Source organism: Narcine bancroftii, chromosome 5 (genome assembly GCF_036971445.1).
Source record: "Narcine bancroftii isolate sNarBan1 chromosome 5, sNarBan1.hap1, whole genome shotgun sequence".
NCBI classification, from domain to species: Eukaryota; Metazoa; Chordata; class Chondrichthyes; order Torpediniformes; family Narcinidae; genus Narcine; species Narcine bancroftii.
The window spans coordinates 50,777,206-50,794,941 of NC_091473.1; the positions used below are offsets into that span (position 1 = coordinate 50,777,206).

Sequence of the window (17,736 nt, forward strand, 5' to 3'; positions counted from 1 at the left end):
CTTATATTTCAGCTTAAGTTTATCAAGTGTACTAAGGTACAGTGACATTAATTTTGCGTGCAATCCAGTTAGGTAACCCATGCAGAGAACTCAAACATATTTCTTACTGTTCAGACAGAATTTCTACACAGATCTAACATTTATTCATTCCTTCTACTGCTCCTTTTCACCTACTGCTATCATTGCAAAGTTTGATTGCTTTTCCTTTCTTTTTACTTAGCTACCCTGGTTTGATTTTCCTAACTTACAAATATTCCAGATAATCAAGACGAATAGAATCAGAAAAAAAATGCAGGAGCTGGAGGAAATCTGATACGGAAGCAGAAAATGTTCAAAAACCTCAGCATGTCAGGCAGCATTTTTGGAAAGAGAAACTGAGTTAATGTTTCAGATCAAAGATGCTTCATCAAAAGTAGAGACAGTTTGGTCCATTGAAGACATCTCATTCTCAGCCCTTAGATGGATTCTGAATTATTAGTGGTGACATAGATATACAACCACTTCAAGTCCATGAGATCAGAGGTTAACATTATTTGTAAGGTCAGAGATTATATGCAGTCGCACCACATTTTTACACAGATGAAATCAGAGACAATTGTCAAAAACATAAAGAAATAATAAAAATAGGCAATAAGAATTATTGACCAAATATTGAGAAGCTGGAGGATCTCATTCGGTCAGGCAATATCCTAAAGGGGCCCTGACCTGAAACATTGACTAACACAGATGCTGCCTGACCCCAGCTTCTCATTGTTTGCTCAAGATTTCAGCATCTGAAATTTCTGGTCTTCTCCACAAAGATTATTGTTTTCCTTGATGTCTTTATCAATGTCAACCGTGTAATCTAATCCAACAATGCTCCTCACTCCCCTCAGCATCAGATGAATATCTTTTACAGCCAACCAATTATTCACTTTGTTTTAACATATGGACCCTTCAGAAGTATGCAGAAGAGAATACACTCCCCCACCCGCTGATCATATCTTCCTTGCTGAAAGAGCATTTTTATCTAGAAGAAAATATTCCACACCAAGTAATTTGCAGTTATGTGTTTTTGAAGATTATTTCTTATTGCTATTACACTCGTAGCTTTTGAGAACTGAATGTCACTGTTTTCAGTCAAAGATGAGATATTCACAATTATAAACATAAGAGATAAGGAGTTACACTCTGCAGAGACCTGCTGTTACCCTCTGCAGAGACGGAACTTGTAATGCTTTACTCAGTCAGAGAGAGGGATATCTGCTGCAGAGTTAGAGAGAGGGATATTAGCAGTTTTACTTAACTGTCAAGAATATCCTGTTAACTGCAAAAAACAGAGAAATAGCTAGATATTCTCCATTTAGTTGTCAGAGAAAGAGAGAGAGATTTGCAGTTACACTTCATTCTGTTAGGGAGAGCTGTATCTGTATTTATACCATGCTCAATCAGAGCAAAGTATTTGATTCTAGATTTTTTTTTAATTGTCATGTAATAAAACAGGTTTAATATTACACAAAATTGCATTTAGTCTGCTGTAAGGCAGATAAAGATTCACCATCAGCAGAAATTGCCTGGCATTTATTGCCAGAAATTATACTCAGAGAAAGAGAAGCAAAAGAGAGTCCCTTCAGAGTCATCTCCAGCACTCCCGTAGCCTTTGCAGTCACACAGACTTCAGTTCAAACCATTGGCAACTTGAGCTCCAGATCCAAACCTCCGACGTGATCAGGAAGCCTTTAGTGCCCGGGGCCCCCACGGTGAGCCCCTACCATTCTCTCGCATTCCAATACTTGGTGTTGCTTTCAGTCAATGTCAAGCCATCCTCCAGCAGTCCATAGCCTGGTGTGAGTCCTTTGACTGCAAGTCACCAGCAGCCCGCACATGTCTGTCTATGGCATTATATTACCATCCCATCCTGACCACCCACAGATTGGAGGAACAACACCTTATTTTCCATCTGGGCACTCTCCAGCCAGATGGCATTAACATTGACTTCTCTGCTTTCTGCTAAACTTGCTCACCTTCTTTTCCCTCCCCCTTTCCAGTCTTTCCAGTTCTCCCCTCCCTTTCCCCTTACCCACCCGGCCATTCCTCCTCCCCTTGATTGCTGCTGTCCCCTCCCTCCCTTCTCCACCTATCATCTCCTGCCTTTACCACACCCCATCCCCCCCTCATCTTTTGTTCGGACGCCTGCCAGCATTCTCTCATACCTTGATGAAGGGCTTCAGTTATGTATTTTTATGTTTGCTATATAAAGGACACCGTTTTACCTGCTGAGCTTCTCCAGCATTTTGTGTTTTTACTTCAACCACAGTGTCTACAAATATTTGTGATTTACTTTTCTGCAGTGGGAAACACTTGTTATACACAACTTTGACTGCTTTCAGCATCCATTCTGGCCATTCAAAGTCTTTTAATGCTGAGGATAAGATTTCAGAATGAGCTGATAAATCTGTGAAGTGTAAACTAGGCTGCATTGTTTGCTGTGTTACAGTACCTATTTCAGATTCAGAAGTGCAGGATGTAATACTTATTTTGTCTTACTCAACAAAGAGTTGAAAATATGGACACTCTCAAAAAGTCCCATTCTGTGTAATACTTGCCCAAACAAAACATTATGTTATCCAGTTTTGGCAGCTAACATAACACACCTATCTTTGTCTTCCATGATAAAAGATTAATTAAGTCAAGCTTATGGTCACCTGATTGCCAAAGTATAAACTGACCAAACAGCATTCTCTGATCCTCAGTGAAAAACATGCAGACACACAACCAGACATAATATACATGCAATCAACAGATATGCAGCACAAATACACATAAATACAATTAAATAAATATTCTTTCATGAGTATGAGAATCTTGGATGGTTAGTCTGGGCAGTTCTTTTGGTCATTCAGCATTCTCACTGCCAATGGGAAGAAGCTGTTCCTCAGCCTGGTGGGTGCTGGCTCTGATACTTCTTCATCTTTTTCCCTTCCTGACGGGAGCTGCTGAATGTGGCTGCTTTTTAGAGATAAACAAGAAAACCTGCAGATGTCGGGCTCCAGCTCAGTACACACAAGTGCTGGAGAAATTCAGCAGGTCATGCAGCATCAATAGGAAGTAATAGGAAGTCAACAGTTTGGGCCTGAGCCCTTCCATCAGATATTCCCAATGAAGGGTTCAGGCTCAAATTCGACTTCCTCAGCGTGACCTGCTAAGTTTCTCCAACATCTTTATGTGTTGCTTTATTGCTAGTGTCTTCAGGTGCCTAACCTTTTATCTAGGATCATCAGGACCTGACACCTGCCATTGTTCAGAATCTTCCAGATTTTGGAATAATTTTGATTTCTATCCCTTCAGGCCCACCTGATTTGCATTGCTGCATCCACCCCCCCCCCCCCCCCATCCAAGTCACACTGCTAACTCTCTCCCCCACCTCACCTGCCCGAGTTGCACTGCTGTCTCTCTCTCTCTCCCCTTCGCCCACCTGAGTCACACTGCCATCTCTCTCTCTCCTCCCTCACCTGACCTGCCCAACTCACAGTGCAGTCTCTCGCCTTCGCCCACCCGAATCACGCTGCTGTCTCTCTCTCTCTCTCTCTCTCTCTCTCTCTCTCTCTCTTCTCTCTCCCTCCCCCTCCTCCCCCCACCCCTACTGTGGCAGCCCCAGGACAACAGCCCCCTTCTCAGTTCCCCTGCCCGTGCTAGTACAGTGCTTTCTGCTGCATTAGGGATTATGTGTAGCAACAATGGCCATTGAGCCACCGCTGCCAGACCAAAAGCACCGTGATGATGGACAGGCATCAGTATAGGCAATTCAGAGCCACTTATAAAGTAGCAGAATGCAACGGGATACACGGGAGTTGAGTTAGGATCGTTGTCGGGTCATGTTTGGTAGATGTCATCTACCGAAAAATTTGCCGGTTTTTGGAGGTTGCTGTTTTTTGGAATTCCAGATAAAAGGTTAGACCCCTGTACAAGCCTTTGGAGCCTAAACATTTTCCCCCAACACATTGCACAGCATATTCCACATTGTGAAACAGAATTGCTATGTCCAAGACTACAAAAAAAACTACAGAGGGTTGTGAACTCAGACAAGAAAATTTGCATATGCTGGGGTCAAGTGCAATACATAAGTGTGCTGGAGGAACTCAGAAGGTGACGCAGCATCCACAGGAAGTAAAAAAAGAAATTATTGTGGAGGTGTCACAAGTTTAAACTAGGTACATTTCTCAACAGTCAACAAGATTTGAGAGATCTTCACACAAATGTGCATGAATTTTTGAAGCTGTGTGGCAGATTGATAAAGTAGTTTAAAAAAATCTTCATTTGGGTCAAGCTTTTCCCATTTTATATAATCTGGTTGTGTTTCTGCATGTTTTGCACCAAGGACTGGAGAATGCTATTTCATCGGGTTGTACTTGTATAATCAGATGATAATAAACTTGACTTGACATTACATTCCCTCCATCATATTCCCTGGTACCTTTACTAACTTGTTTCTCTCTTTCCCAGTTATGATTAAGAGTCCCAGATGAAAGCTTTTCACAGATGCTGCCTGACCTGCTGAGATTGTATACTTTTTCTTGATTTTTTTAATTTCATATTTCCAATATCTGCAGGTTTCTGCTTGATATACTGGTCTATATAAATACAGTCATAATGTTTGAGTGCGAGGCAGTCTTGATAAATATTTCTAACTGAATATTTATATATTTATTCTTTTATACTTATTTTTTCTGTCTCATTGCATATTGTGGTAATTTATACAACTATTGTAGTTCGTGTATCTTACTTACCTGTGTGGCTGTAGCAGGAAAGAATTTTGGTGTATCCGTACATTGCACTAATGTACAATATATGAGAATAAACATTGATGTGCATACTGTCAGACACTGGTTTTGTCCCAGTTAGACTATTGTGCCCAATTCTGGGTGTCTAAAGTTTGAAAAATATAAAGGCTTTGTAGAAAAGATTAATTGAAGTTATTCCAAGGTTGAGAGACTTCAGTTCCGCAAAGAAGCTTGGGTCATAAATCTGGGAGAGAAGAGTTAGTAAATTATTTTGTAACACAATAAATGGTTCGGGTTTGCAATATATAGCCAAAGCTGGTAATGGAAGCATGATTCAACTGAAAGTATCTGAAAGGAAAGAATTTGTAGGATAAGGGAGAATGGGACTAACTGGATTGCTCTTGTATTAGAGTGCAGACTCAATTGGCCACATTAACTATTCACTAATTCTGGTGGGCTGCTTACAGACATACTTTAGGGTCCTATATCTAGTTAATCAATGGCAATGTTAAATTCTTCATCACAGATATATTACAAGATGAGTAATCCCAGTATGATAGCCTGGGAACTTAAATTTAATTAATTTAAATGATGTGAACCAGTTGTCAGTAGAAACTCAGTTTGATTCATTCTCCTCCTTAATCAACCTCGACTGTACGTTACTCTAAAGCCCCACAATAGGTAGGATTGAACCTGCCTTGAAGCCAGTTCCTATACTCGCTTCGTTCACATCCCATGATCTCAGGCCCTTACCATAGTGGCTATTCTGGCAGAAGGAGCTACAATTAGTAGGCAGGCCTCAGGAATACAAACTGAAGACCCAATCATAGACCACTCTGGTGCCATTCTGTCAGTTAGTATTGGCTTTCTAAATTATCCAAAAAAAATTTAAATTATCAAGACCATCCAAAAATATTATTTTATGAATAGAAATATAATTTAATTACATGAAATTGATAAGTTAATTAAACCAAGTATGCAGTGAAACAAAAAAAAAACTAAACCAAATTCTTAGTTTTTAAATGAAAGCATCTTTCTTCAAATGAGCTGCTGGAGAGACAGTGGGTCAAACAACAGCCATGGGTGAAAATGGTCAGTCAATATTTCATGGCAGATCACTTGATTGAGAAAGATAAGGAGGTGATGTTATATATTAAAAGGGAAAAGAAGATGATGGAGAGCCCAAGATGTGATTAGTTACAAGTCAGAAGGTGAGAGACAAGTAGAGGGAGAGACCACTGGGAAGGAAGGGAGGGGGGAGGAAAGTTGGAGAGAAAAAGGTAAGTACAGGAGAAGGTAAGTAAAAAATGAAATTAATGGAAATTCTGAAGCTGCATCTATATTTCAATGCTTGGAGCTGCACTCAAAGTGCTACCACTGATTGACACTAAGTGTTAGGCCAAATATTCTGTGCCTAGCCCTTAGCCAAGCAATTTAGGGAAAAGATCCTAGACTCCATGGTAAGTTCATTTCAATCCATCAATATGCACTGGCCTAGTGTAGTTGGCTTTAAACTGTCTCGTGAAATATTCCGGGGAATAGATGCTAACCTCATCAGTTACATCCACATCCTTTGAATGAATAAATTCAAACTAAACAAACTTTTCCTGTGTTATAACTGTTTTTGGTCAAAGCATACTTTGTTAGCTCTGATCTTTGGGCTTTGAAAATGAAAGTGAAAACTGCAGATGCTAAACAGTGGTTCTCAATCTTTTTATTTCCACTCACATAGCACTTTAAGTATTCCCTATGCCATAGGTGCTCTGTGATTAGTAAGGGATTGCTTAATTAAGGTAGTATGTAGGGGTAAAAAAAAGTTTGAAAACCACTGGTTTAATTGTCCCTAATTGACTCGTTATGTGCACAGTTTCATCACTCCAAAGGAAATGGGCCAATGACAATTTTTCTCAAGCAAAATATTTCAGTAACAATTAGGTCTAGAGCAGTGATTCTCAACCTTCCCTTCCCACTCACATCCCACCTTAAGCAATCCCTTACCAATCACAAAGCACTGATGGCATAGGGATTACTTAGTGAGTGGAAAGAAAAAGGCTGAGAACCACTGTGCTAGAATTTTGACATACAACAGGAATACAAGAGGGTGAAGCAGCATCATATATTACAGTATCTTGGTATTCAGAGCTGAGGTCAGATTTCAAATTCTAGTTGTTTCTTAACTTATAGAGATATCTGCGCTGCTATAATAAACTTGAACTGGTTCTGTGGACCAAACAATGAGAAGCTGGAGGGACTCAGCAGATCAGGCAAGTAGTGAGTAGTCAAGATTTTGGGTCAGGACCTTTCAGAATCAGAATTTATTGTCATGAACAAGTCACAAAATTCAGTGTTTTGCGGCAGCATCACTGTGCAAACATTCATATAAACCACCTTACAACAATAAGTAAAGATAATAGAGCACAAAATGTAAGGCAGTGTCCTTGGTTCATTGATTATTCAGGAATCTGATAGCAGTGGGGAAGAAGCTGTCCTTGTGCTCATTTTAGGCTCCTGTACCTTTTTCCCAATGGTAGCTGAGTGAGGAGGGCATGGCCTGGCTGATGGGGGTCTTTGAAGATAGAGGCTGCTTTTTTAAGATACTGTCTCTTGTAGATGTCCTCAATGACATGGTCTTGAGCCTGTGATATCGCAGGCCGAGTTAACAACCCTTTGGAGTTTTTTCTCGTCTTGAGTGTTGGCATCTCCATACCAGACAGTGATGCAACAAAACAAAATGCTCTCCACAGTACACCTGTAGAGATCTTTGAGAGTCTTCGGTGACATACTGACTCTCCTCAAACACCTCACAAAGTATAGATGCTAGCATGCGTTCTTCATGATTGGATCGACATGGAGGCTCCAGGACAGATCCTCGGAAATGTTGACACCCAGGAATTTGAAGTTCTTGAACCTCTCCACCACTGAGCCCTCAATGAAGACTGGGTCATTTTCCCTGACTTCCTCCTGAAGTCCACAATTATATCCTTGGTTTACCTAATGTTGCACACAAGGTTGGCATGACACCACTCAATGAGCTGATCCTGTATGCTTCCTCTTTGGCATTTGTGATTCTTCCAACCTACAGTTGCTGAAATCTTGAGCCCAATTTCAAAGCTGATGTTTGATATAAAGTTAGTTCATATTTGTTAACACTATAGGATACATAAAATGAAGCAATGTGGAAATCCTGAGTTAATGGGCTTAAGATTTCCACAATCAAAATGAAAATCAGTGTTCAAAATTTAACTAATTTATTTGTACGCCTTGGGGAATGCTCAGTAGAGATATTTGAAAGACATAGGAGACTGCAGATATTGTTGCCTGAAGCAAAAAGCAATGTGCTGGAGGAACTCAATGGGCTGAGCAGTATCTGTGGAGGCAAAGGGATAATTGGTGCTTTGCGTTGAGAGGTAGAAGGGAGATAGCACGGGCTGAGCAGTGTCTGTGGAGGCAAAGGAATAATTGGTGCTTTGCATTGAGAGGTAGAAGGGAGATAGCATGGGCTGAGCAGTGTCTGTGGAGGCAAAGGGATAATTGGTGCTTTGTATTGAGAGGTAGAAGGGAGATAGCATGGGTTGAGCAGTGTCTGTGGAGGCAAAGGGATAATTGGTGCTTTGCGTTGAGAGGTAGAAGGGAGATGGCAAGTATAAAAAACTGAGAGGGAGGGGTGAGGTAAGAGCTGGCAAGTGATCAGTGGAGCCAGTTGAGGAGAGAGTTGATGGACATCTGGAGCATTCAGGTTGGAGCTGGGAGGCAATAGGTGGTGCAAGGTAGAGACAGATGAAGAAAAAGGGAGATAAAAATGGGGGCAGGTGGGAAGAGGGGATGGTAGAGATAGCAACAGAAACAAAGTGATAAATGGAAACGAGGCTTCAGATACTAGAGTCTAATAAGTAAGAAGAGTGATAGGTGGAGCTAGATGAGGGGTGATTGGCAGATGGAGCTAGGAGGCCGAAGAGAGTGATGTATGGAAGGGAGAATAGAAGTAGGGAGAGAAAAAAGCATAGAGGATGTAGGCTACCTGAGGAATGTCAATAATTAGCACACCGATTGGTCCACTTTCAATTTTGTTCGAATTGGAAATCAGCATTCTGCAATTTTTATCTGAATCTGATTCCTTATGCTAAAATTGTTGTTGTATAATTAAAAAATGTTGCAAAATATTTATTTAATAGCAAAAGGTGAAGTGTGCTATCTATTAGTCCCAAACATTAGCTGAGGAAACTCTACTTTGTCCATGGCTTCTTTTTCACACATGTCACACCAAGGATCCTGATGAATGTTGCCCGATGAGAATTTCCCCTCCTGCAGCTCTTGGGATTATACATTTTTGCTGTTGACCTCAAACGCGCTGTACTCTTGCTTGGAGATTTTTGGAATTGAGATACACTGATATTCTGGTTTGCTGAACCCACATGGGTACATGAGACACACCAAATGCAAAAGTATTAATTAAATTACCACAATATGCCAAAACAGCAAAAGAGATAATAAATATAAAAGGATCAGCATGTAAATATCCAGTTAAAGTTAGAAAAAAGGTGATATTTCGATTGTGCAGACAGATCTTTTGGTGGTCTTGGAGTAGTTTATAGTTAGTGTAATATTGAGAAGATTCATTACCCTGATAGCTATTCTTGAACCTGGAGATGCTGGGCTTCAGGCTTCTGTACTTTCTACCTGAAGATAGCAGTGAGAAGAAGTTGTGACCAGGGTGATGGTGGTCATTCTTGAGGCAGCGCCTAATGTGGATGTCTTTAGTAGATGGGAGGTCGGGGACTGTGACAGGCTTGGCTGGGGTTTGCTGTTTTCTGTAGCCGTCTGTGTTCCTGGGCACTCAAATTTCCAAACCAAGCCATGCTGAAACCAGTCAGTGTACAATCCAAGGTGCACCCATCATTGCAGTGACACCATAAACATGAAATATTCAATGATTACAATGGATAGTTGGGAAAATTGTGACTGAACAGACCTCATGGAAGTTTATGCAATATTACATTCTATTGCATAGACTTGACAGGACATGAACAATCTAAACAGACCGAATGTTCCTTGCTAGTGTTTATACTCTACCCAGTTATAAATTGGAAACCTTCAAAATCAGGAAAAAAAAAGAAACTGCGGATACTGAAAATCTGAAATAACAGCAGGAAATGCTGGAGATCTTGAACAGGTCCATCGGCATCTATCGAGGGAGTATCAGGATTAATGGGAGGGATGAATAAAACAAAAGAAGTCTGAAGTGTCCAGAAGACTAATGTTCCCAGACGGAAGATGAAGTGTTTTTCCTCAAGAATACATTGAGCTTTGTACAGTGCAGAAGCACATAGACTGATAGATCAAAGAGGGAGTGGGTGGTGAATTAAAGTGACAAGTGTAGGAAGCTCAAGGTTGCATCTGCGAACTGAATGCAGTTGATCTGTGCAGATGTCACCTACTTTTTCCCTTCTCACCAGTCGTCAACCTGGTAGCCAAGTTTCCAACTTCATATAACTATCTTGCTTTTTTTGTGGCTATATCGCAATCAGTCATTTTTGCTGTTATTTGTCTGTGATGTTTAGCTCTTTTTAATTCTCAATTAGGTACGTCCCATACCTCTGCTATTTTTAACATGTTGCGTTTATTGGTCTATATAATCACCCTCTAACTGCATTCATGAACCTATTTGACTGGAGGATTTCTACAACTTATCCACAGGATAACTCTGGCTTCACGGTATTTTAGATTCATCCATTGTTCTGTACATCCTTTTCCCTGCCCATCCTGCTCTTCTTTCACAGATTCTGTTTCCAGCATTTTTTGTGTTTAGCTAGGTACTTTTGTAGTTAAATGATTCTCAGACTTTTCTGATTACCTTGTAGTTACCCAAAACTTCCTCCAAAATCCTCAAAGCATGAGAAATATTGTCACGCTGTTCCACTGCAATGATATACTCTTTCTATGCTTTCTTGTTAACTACTATTTCTATTCCTGCTCAATCTCATCCAAAGAAATCTAGCTATTCAGCAAAATCATTCCATGAGCTTATTAGAGAGTAAAAATAAACTACAGAAGCTGAAAATCCGAAACTAACAGAAAATATAATAAATACTTAGTAGGTCAGGCAGCACCTGTGGAGAGGAGCTCTTCTCTCTCCACAGATGACCTCCACCTACATCTAAATGATTCAGCTTTCAAAACCCCCTGAGGTAAGACTTCCAGAAGTTCACATTGATCTGCAAAATGGCATTGCTGCACATCTCCATTTTAAATGATAAGGTCCTTGTAATATGTTCCCTTGATTGAGACTCTTCCTACAAGTGAGAAACATCTTACCATCTGCTCCTTCAGGATCTTGTACACTTCAAATTTCCTCATTTGAGGTGTACATTCATTTTCCTAAACTCCAGGGAATGCAGAGCAAGCCTAATTAGCATCTTGGTAGGACAGCTTGATCACCAATTCTCTTTACCTTCACCTTCCAAGCCCACGATTGCCGCTTGAGGGACCTCAGATGATGAAATCTGGAACAAAAAAAAAATCTGTTGAGGGAACTCAGCGAGTCAAGCCACTGAGTTCCTCCAGCAGATTATTTTCTCTTTCCGAACCCAAAACCTTTCCAAGCTAGAAAGGACAAGGGTGGGAAAGGCATGGGGACACCACCATCTAGAAGTTGCCATCCAAGCCATTGACCATCCAGGGTTGGAAATATCTCGCCATTCGTTAACTGTTGCTGGGTCAAAACCTTGGATCTTCCTTCCAAATAGCATCAGGGTATCCCCACACCTCAAGGACTGCAATAGTTCAAGGAGACACCACATTCTTAAGGGTAATTAGGGACAGACAACTAAATACTAGCTCAACTTGTGAAGCCAACATCCCTTGAATGAAAACAAAATGCCAGGAAACAGAGATTTTACTCCCAAAACAGAACATTCTGTTCTGAGCCATGTTAGAAGATTACCATGGGAATAGAAAAAGGAAATTGAAGGATGTACTCAGAGTTCTATTGAAGAAATGCAACTTCCCCTCTAACTCCTAGGAACATCTGGCACATGTTCACTTGGAGTGGAGAATGAGCATTCAGGATTGCATTGAGAACTTCGAGACTATACACTGGTAGCCCACAGAAGTCCTGTTGAAGTGGGAGAAAAAGCCCACAATCTCATCAACCACCCAGCCACTTGCCCCATGTTGGTCTTCTCAGTCATGTCAGGATCCACAAAACTGAAATCAAGTCATCCTCAGTCTCAAGCGACTGAGTAAGACGAAGAAGATTGTCCTTGTAATGAGATTAATAGCAACACTGTATTAGGTACAATTTGTTCAGCACAAATCATGTCAGCGAAAAGAACACACATACAGCATGACTTGTGTGTGCTTAACAGATTGTGTCCTATAGGACCCATATTTATATTTTTTTGAAAAATTCAATAATTTATGAAAAGCCCAGGAAGCAGGAATCTCATTGATGCCCTGGAGTTCACAGAATCTATTTTAGGTTTTGTTGTATTCGCATTATCTGTAAGCTGAAACCAGTTTTGTATTTGAGAATTGTGGCAGCCCCTGCATACTGAGAATAACTTTATAACTCAGTCACAATTTGTTTTTATTTGAAGTGAAGGTCTGTTCCTTGTTTCTTTACTTCTTCCCTTGAAATATTCAGGATCAGATTTTGCAGCTGTTATTTGATAGGAAACAGATGTGCAGCTTGAAAAACTACAAAGGAAACTTTGTGTATAAAGGGTTAAAGAAAAAAATGTCAAAAAAACTAATCCTTACCACATATTGTCTTTCTTAATTGTACTGTAGCCAACATTTATGTTGTCTGGGGACATTTTCGCTGCTAACCCTGGTCAGATAAAATTAGTCTTTCAAGAATATGCTGACCCAGATATAACCCTGGACTGGAATTCCACATGACACCCACAATATTGAGACAGCAATGTGGAACAATTGCTGACAGAATTGCTGTTAGAGGTTGTGGCATTAGACTCAAAATGGTCTGCTCCTATTGCACATTGTGGAACTTGGAAACCTCAAATAAAGGCATTTTTCCCTCGCAAAAATTCTTGTTTAGTCATAAGATAATATCATCTCGCAGTCCACATTGCTGAAACAGATAACCTTGTCGTCATCTTTATTGCTATTGTGGCTGTTGCATTTCCTAATCTAATTTCTAAACTACTTCACTAGCTTTGCACCACTTTGGGCATTCTGAAGTGGAAAACCCTGTGGATCTCAAAATCACAATGCCCACTAAATGAATTGTTTTCCTTTTAAAGCAATCACAATTCATTTTAGTTTGCAACCTCATTTCCTACCCAACTTGCCCTCCTTCGAATTGAGCACCCTATTCAAAACAAATTGTTTTCACGTCTTTCTCCCCTAGAGTCCACCCTCTAGGATTTTAATTCTCCAAGACTGAATGTGAAAAATGTAATTGTGGTGTAAGTCAATTAATGTGTATGACAAAAATGTTATCATTATCAAAGCTGAACCCCCTAATATAGATGTGATGTTGTAATGATGTCCCATCATCCTACATTCAAATCCTACATTGGGATTGAATTTAATAAATGTGTACCAGTCATGGATGCTTTCTTTGAGCAATGCACACCCTAATGTCGAAGTACTCGAGATGGCAGAGGTCGACAGCATCGAGTCCACGCTGCTGAAGATCCAGCTGCGCTGGGTGGGTCACGTCTCCAGAATGGAGGACCATCGCCTTCCCAAGATCGTGTTATATGGCGAGCTCTCCACTGGCCACCGTGACAGAGGTGCACCAAAGAAAAGGTACAAGGACTGCCTAAAGAAATCTCTTGGTGCCTGCCACATTGACCACCGCCAGTGGGCTGATATCGCCTCAAACCGTGCATCTTGGCACCTCACAGTTTGGCGGGCAGCAACCTCCTTTGAAGAAGACCGCAGAGCCCACCTCACTGACAAAAGGCAAAGGAGGAAAAACCCAACACCCAACCCCAACCCACCAATTTTCCCCTGCAGCCGCTGCAACCGTGTCTGCCTGTCCCGCATCGGACTTGTCAGCCACAAACGAGCCTGCAGCTGACGTGGACTTTTTACCCCCTCCATAAATCTTCGACCGCGAAGCCAAGCCAAAGAAAAACACACCAGTGGATGTAGTGGGATCATGATTTTCTGTAATGCAAAGCCTTGACAAAAAATTGACAAAATTTGTTGTTTCTTCTGTATTTTGTGTTTATTTAGTTTTTTTTTTCTTGCATAAATTCTGTAAGAGTGAATTTCTGTTCTGTACCTCAAATTTTTGGTCAAGTAATTTGTGCATCCTACAAGGACAAATATCCATTCCTCAAATTGCTGCTGTTTAAAGTGGGGTAACAGTGCATGAGACTTGTTATACAAATTCTGTTGTATCTTCAGAGTCAAGCAAGTCCAATGTATCTATCCTTTTCAATCTCATCCTCCTTTGTCCATCTGGTGATGGAGCATGGTGATAACCACTGGGTCATGGAGTGTCTGCTGATTGAATGCATAAAAGCACACCTCCGAGATGCTGGACCCATTCAATTCACTTATATAAGAAACAGTTTTGCAGATGATGTCATAGCCTTGTCTCTTCACTCTATCCTAGCCCACCTGCAGAACTACATCTCATTCACCAGACTTCTGTTCATCAACTTCAACTTGTGTGTTTTGCACCAAGTACTGGAGAATGCTGTTTCATCGGGATGAAAATGAACTTGATTTGACTTGGTCTCTAAACTCAAGTTATAATTTGGATTCCACTTGGTAGATTTGTGGATGGTATGGAGAGCTATCAAAAGGGACAGCAGTACATAGGTGGAGAAATGACAGATGGAGTTTAATCTGTTACAAGCCCAAAGGACCCAAAACCCAGCAGCAACAGGCATTCACCAAGACAAGCAGTCACCCAAACAAAAATTGTCCTTAATTATCTTTAAACATGAAAACAGAATCAAACTTTAACTTATCTCTATTAACTAAACTAAACTTAACCCCCTTCCAATTCCAAGTGCATGTGCATGTGATGTATGTGCAAATGTAAGAAAAGTTATTTGGTTCACAGTTCAATCTCACCTCCCATTCCTCCAAGCTCTCTGGTTGCATGCAACTCCCATACTGTGCACAGAATTCAACATGCATAAAGTTCACCAGGCTTTGGTGCTTGAAAGGCAAATGCCTATGGCCCAGGAAGGCTCTTGTAGGGTTTACAGAGAGAGATTTGTTGTTCCAGGATTTCCACAACTGAGGCACCACCATTAGTCATCTCAATTTCTTGCTAATGAAACTTGCCCCATCATGGTTCTCTTTCTTTCAGGCTAGCACAGAGTTCCTTTCTGTTCCACTTATTCCAAGACAAACATCAGACAGATAGCACTTTCAGCCATCTGCCACTCTGGAGTTTGTTTCAGTTCCAACCAGCTTCTCCTGCTTGTTCTCTGGAGTTTGTTTCAGTTCCAACCAGCTTCTCCTGCTTGTTTCAGCTGTCTGTCTGTCTGTCTGTCTCTCTCTCCAACTGCCAGAAAGCCCATGTGACTCTCTCACTTGCAAAACCCCTGACCTTCTCCTGCAAACAATAGGAGTTAGTCTTGGTGAAGCTGTTGTCTTTAGGTAAACAAAAACCCAGGAGTGACCTTTCTGTTCACTCTGTCAAAACCCTTTCAAAGAGCTTTTTAACAACCAGAGCGTCTACTGCTTGTTGCTTTAATGGAGTCATTTTAATTAGCACCTACTTGTGAAATGTGCACAGCATTCTCCATTGTTTCTGTAAATTCACTGAATATCAATTCTTCAATATTTCAAATAAGATCTGTTTTAAAGTGTGTGTACGTATGTAACCTACTCTAATTTTACAAATTTATCTTCCAAGTATTCCATTACAAATCTGAGCAAATATGAGAACCATACTTTGAATGGCTAAGTGTAAGGCACACTGCATAGTTACCCTCACCCTAATGAGACCCTTAACAGCATTGGTGCAGAGAGGATTCTGGGGTCTAAGTTCATTGCTGCCTGCAAGTGGCCATACAAGTAAGTAGGGTGATAAAGAAGGCAAATAGTATGCTTGCTTTTATCAAATGGGGCATTGAGTATAAATGTGGAAAGTCATGTCAAATCTAGGCCACTTGCAGAGTACAGACAGACTGAAGAGCTGACTTAAAGAAATCCAACAATGCAAAATGTCTGACACTTTTTAAAAAAAATTTTCAAGGTATTTAAATAGTAATAGATGGTTAGTGGTATTCATTCATGACTAAATGTATTCCATCAGTTTAATTATGGGTAATCTTATTGTGATTATTGAAAGAAATTATAACAATGTGGATATGGATAGCAATAGGAAAGGACATGAGAAAAATTGGCTTAAAGATGGGTTGAGAGAATGGAACTGTGATTGTCTGTACTGTGTACTGTTCTGGGCAGGAGGATGGATAGATGTGGAGCTTTTGGAGAGGGTACAGATGACATTCACTAAGATGCTACCTGGATTAGAGGGTATGAGCTTTAAAGAGAGGATTGACAAACATATTGTTTATGCCAGTGTATAAGACAGTCCTTGAACTTAAAAAATGTCAACCTAAAACTAGGGGTCATTTTATACACCAAGTATAAAATCTGAATCTTAACAGCAAAGTCTCAGTGCTCCCAGACGGCAAGTTTAAAATCCAAGCCTTAACATTGTTTTCTCTGGAGCTTTGGAGACTGAAAAGAGACTTGAAAGAAGTTTATAAAATTATGAGAGGCATTGACAAATACTGAAGGGCATAGCTTTAAGGTGAGTGTGGGAAAGTAGATCTGTGAGGCATTTTTTTTTAACATGGAGAGTGGTAAGTGCCTGGAATGGTGCACCAGGAAGGTCCTGGAAGCAGGTTAAGGATCTGAGACAGACATGGACAGCAAGGGATGGAGACACACGCAGGCAGATGGGAGTAGTTAAAATTGGCATCATGTTCAATGCAGACATAGGGGCCCAAAATACCTGTTCCTTAAGGTCTTCCACCCTGCACACAGCATCTTTCAGCTGTCTCGTCAGGGAAGCGATACAGGTGTATCAGAGCCAGCACCACCAGGCTGAGGAACAACTTCTTCTATTGGCATTGAGAATGTTGAACGACCAAAGGAACTGCTCATACTAACCTTCCAAAACTTTCATTTGTCCAAAGCAATATTTATTTATCTGTTTGTATAGATAAAATATTTGTCCTGCGTATGTATTGTTTGTTATGTGTGTTATGTCTGGTTGTGTGTCTGCTTGTTTTTTCATTGAGGACCTGAGAATGCTGTTTCATCAGGTTGTACTTGTACAATCAGATGACAATAAACTTGACTTGGCTCTGTGCCTTGGTGATCCTGTCTAAATGCCACTTAAATGTTGTGAGAGTCTCTCCCTCCATCACCTTCTCAGGTTGTGTGCTTCAGGGTGTGGGTAGAAAAATTCCACCTCAGCAGTGGCAGATTAACTACCACCCAGGCCCTAGGCTGAGCTTTAGTAAGGCCCCCCCCACCCTGCCCTGCCCCATGGCCCCCACCTTTTGTCCAACACTGTGACTGTGATAAAATGCAGAAATGCTGGAGGAACTCAACTGGCCTCATAGTGTTGACAGGAGGTAAAGATACCTTGAAGAAGGACTCAGGCCTGAAACGTCAGTAGTACATCTTTACCTCTGATAGATGCTGTGAGACTGGCTGAGTTCTACCAGCATTGTGAATTTACAACTCAATTTACAAACGCAAGTTCAGCTTCTCCTTTGGCACATTTGTGTATTGCACTCGACCCCAACTCTGCAAACTTTCTTGTTTAACACTTTTAATGTTCGGATTGGGTTTCACTGTTTACATTTCATAGTGTTAGAATGGACTGGCCCGGACAGAGTGGAGAGATATTATGGGATTACAAGATGTGATTTAACTAGCAATCGTTTAACTGATGATAGGGATTTGCTATAAAGAATGTAGTAAATAGTTATCCCGGTTCATTATTATTTCCCAGGTCTTG

At 40.7% G+C, this 17,736-nt stretch overlaps 1 protein-coding gene across 4 annotated transcripts in view; it reads left to right on the forward strand.

The window, feature by feature from the left end:
- eefsec (eukaryotic elongation factor, selenocysteine-tRNA-specific) overlaps positions 1–17,736 on the forward strand; it is a 494,791-nt gene that overhangs the window by 260,342 nt on the left and 216,713 nt on the right. The gene's annotated exons all lie outside the window — the stretch shown is intronic.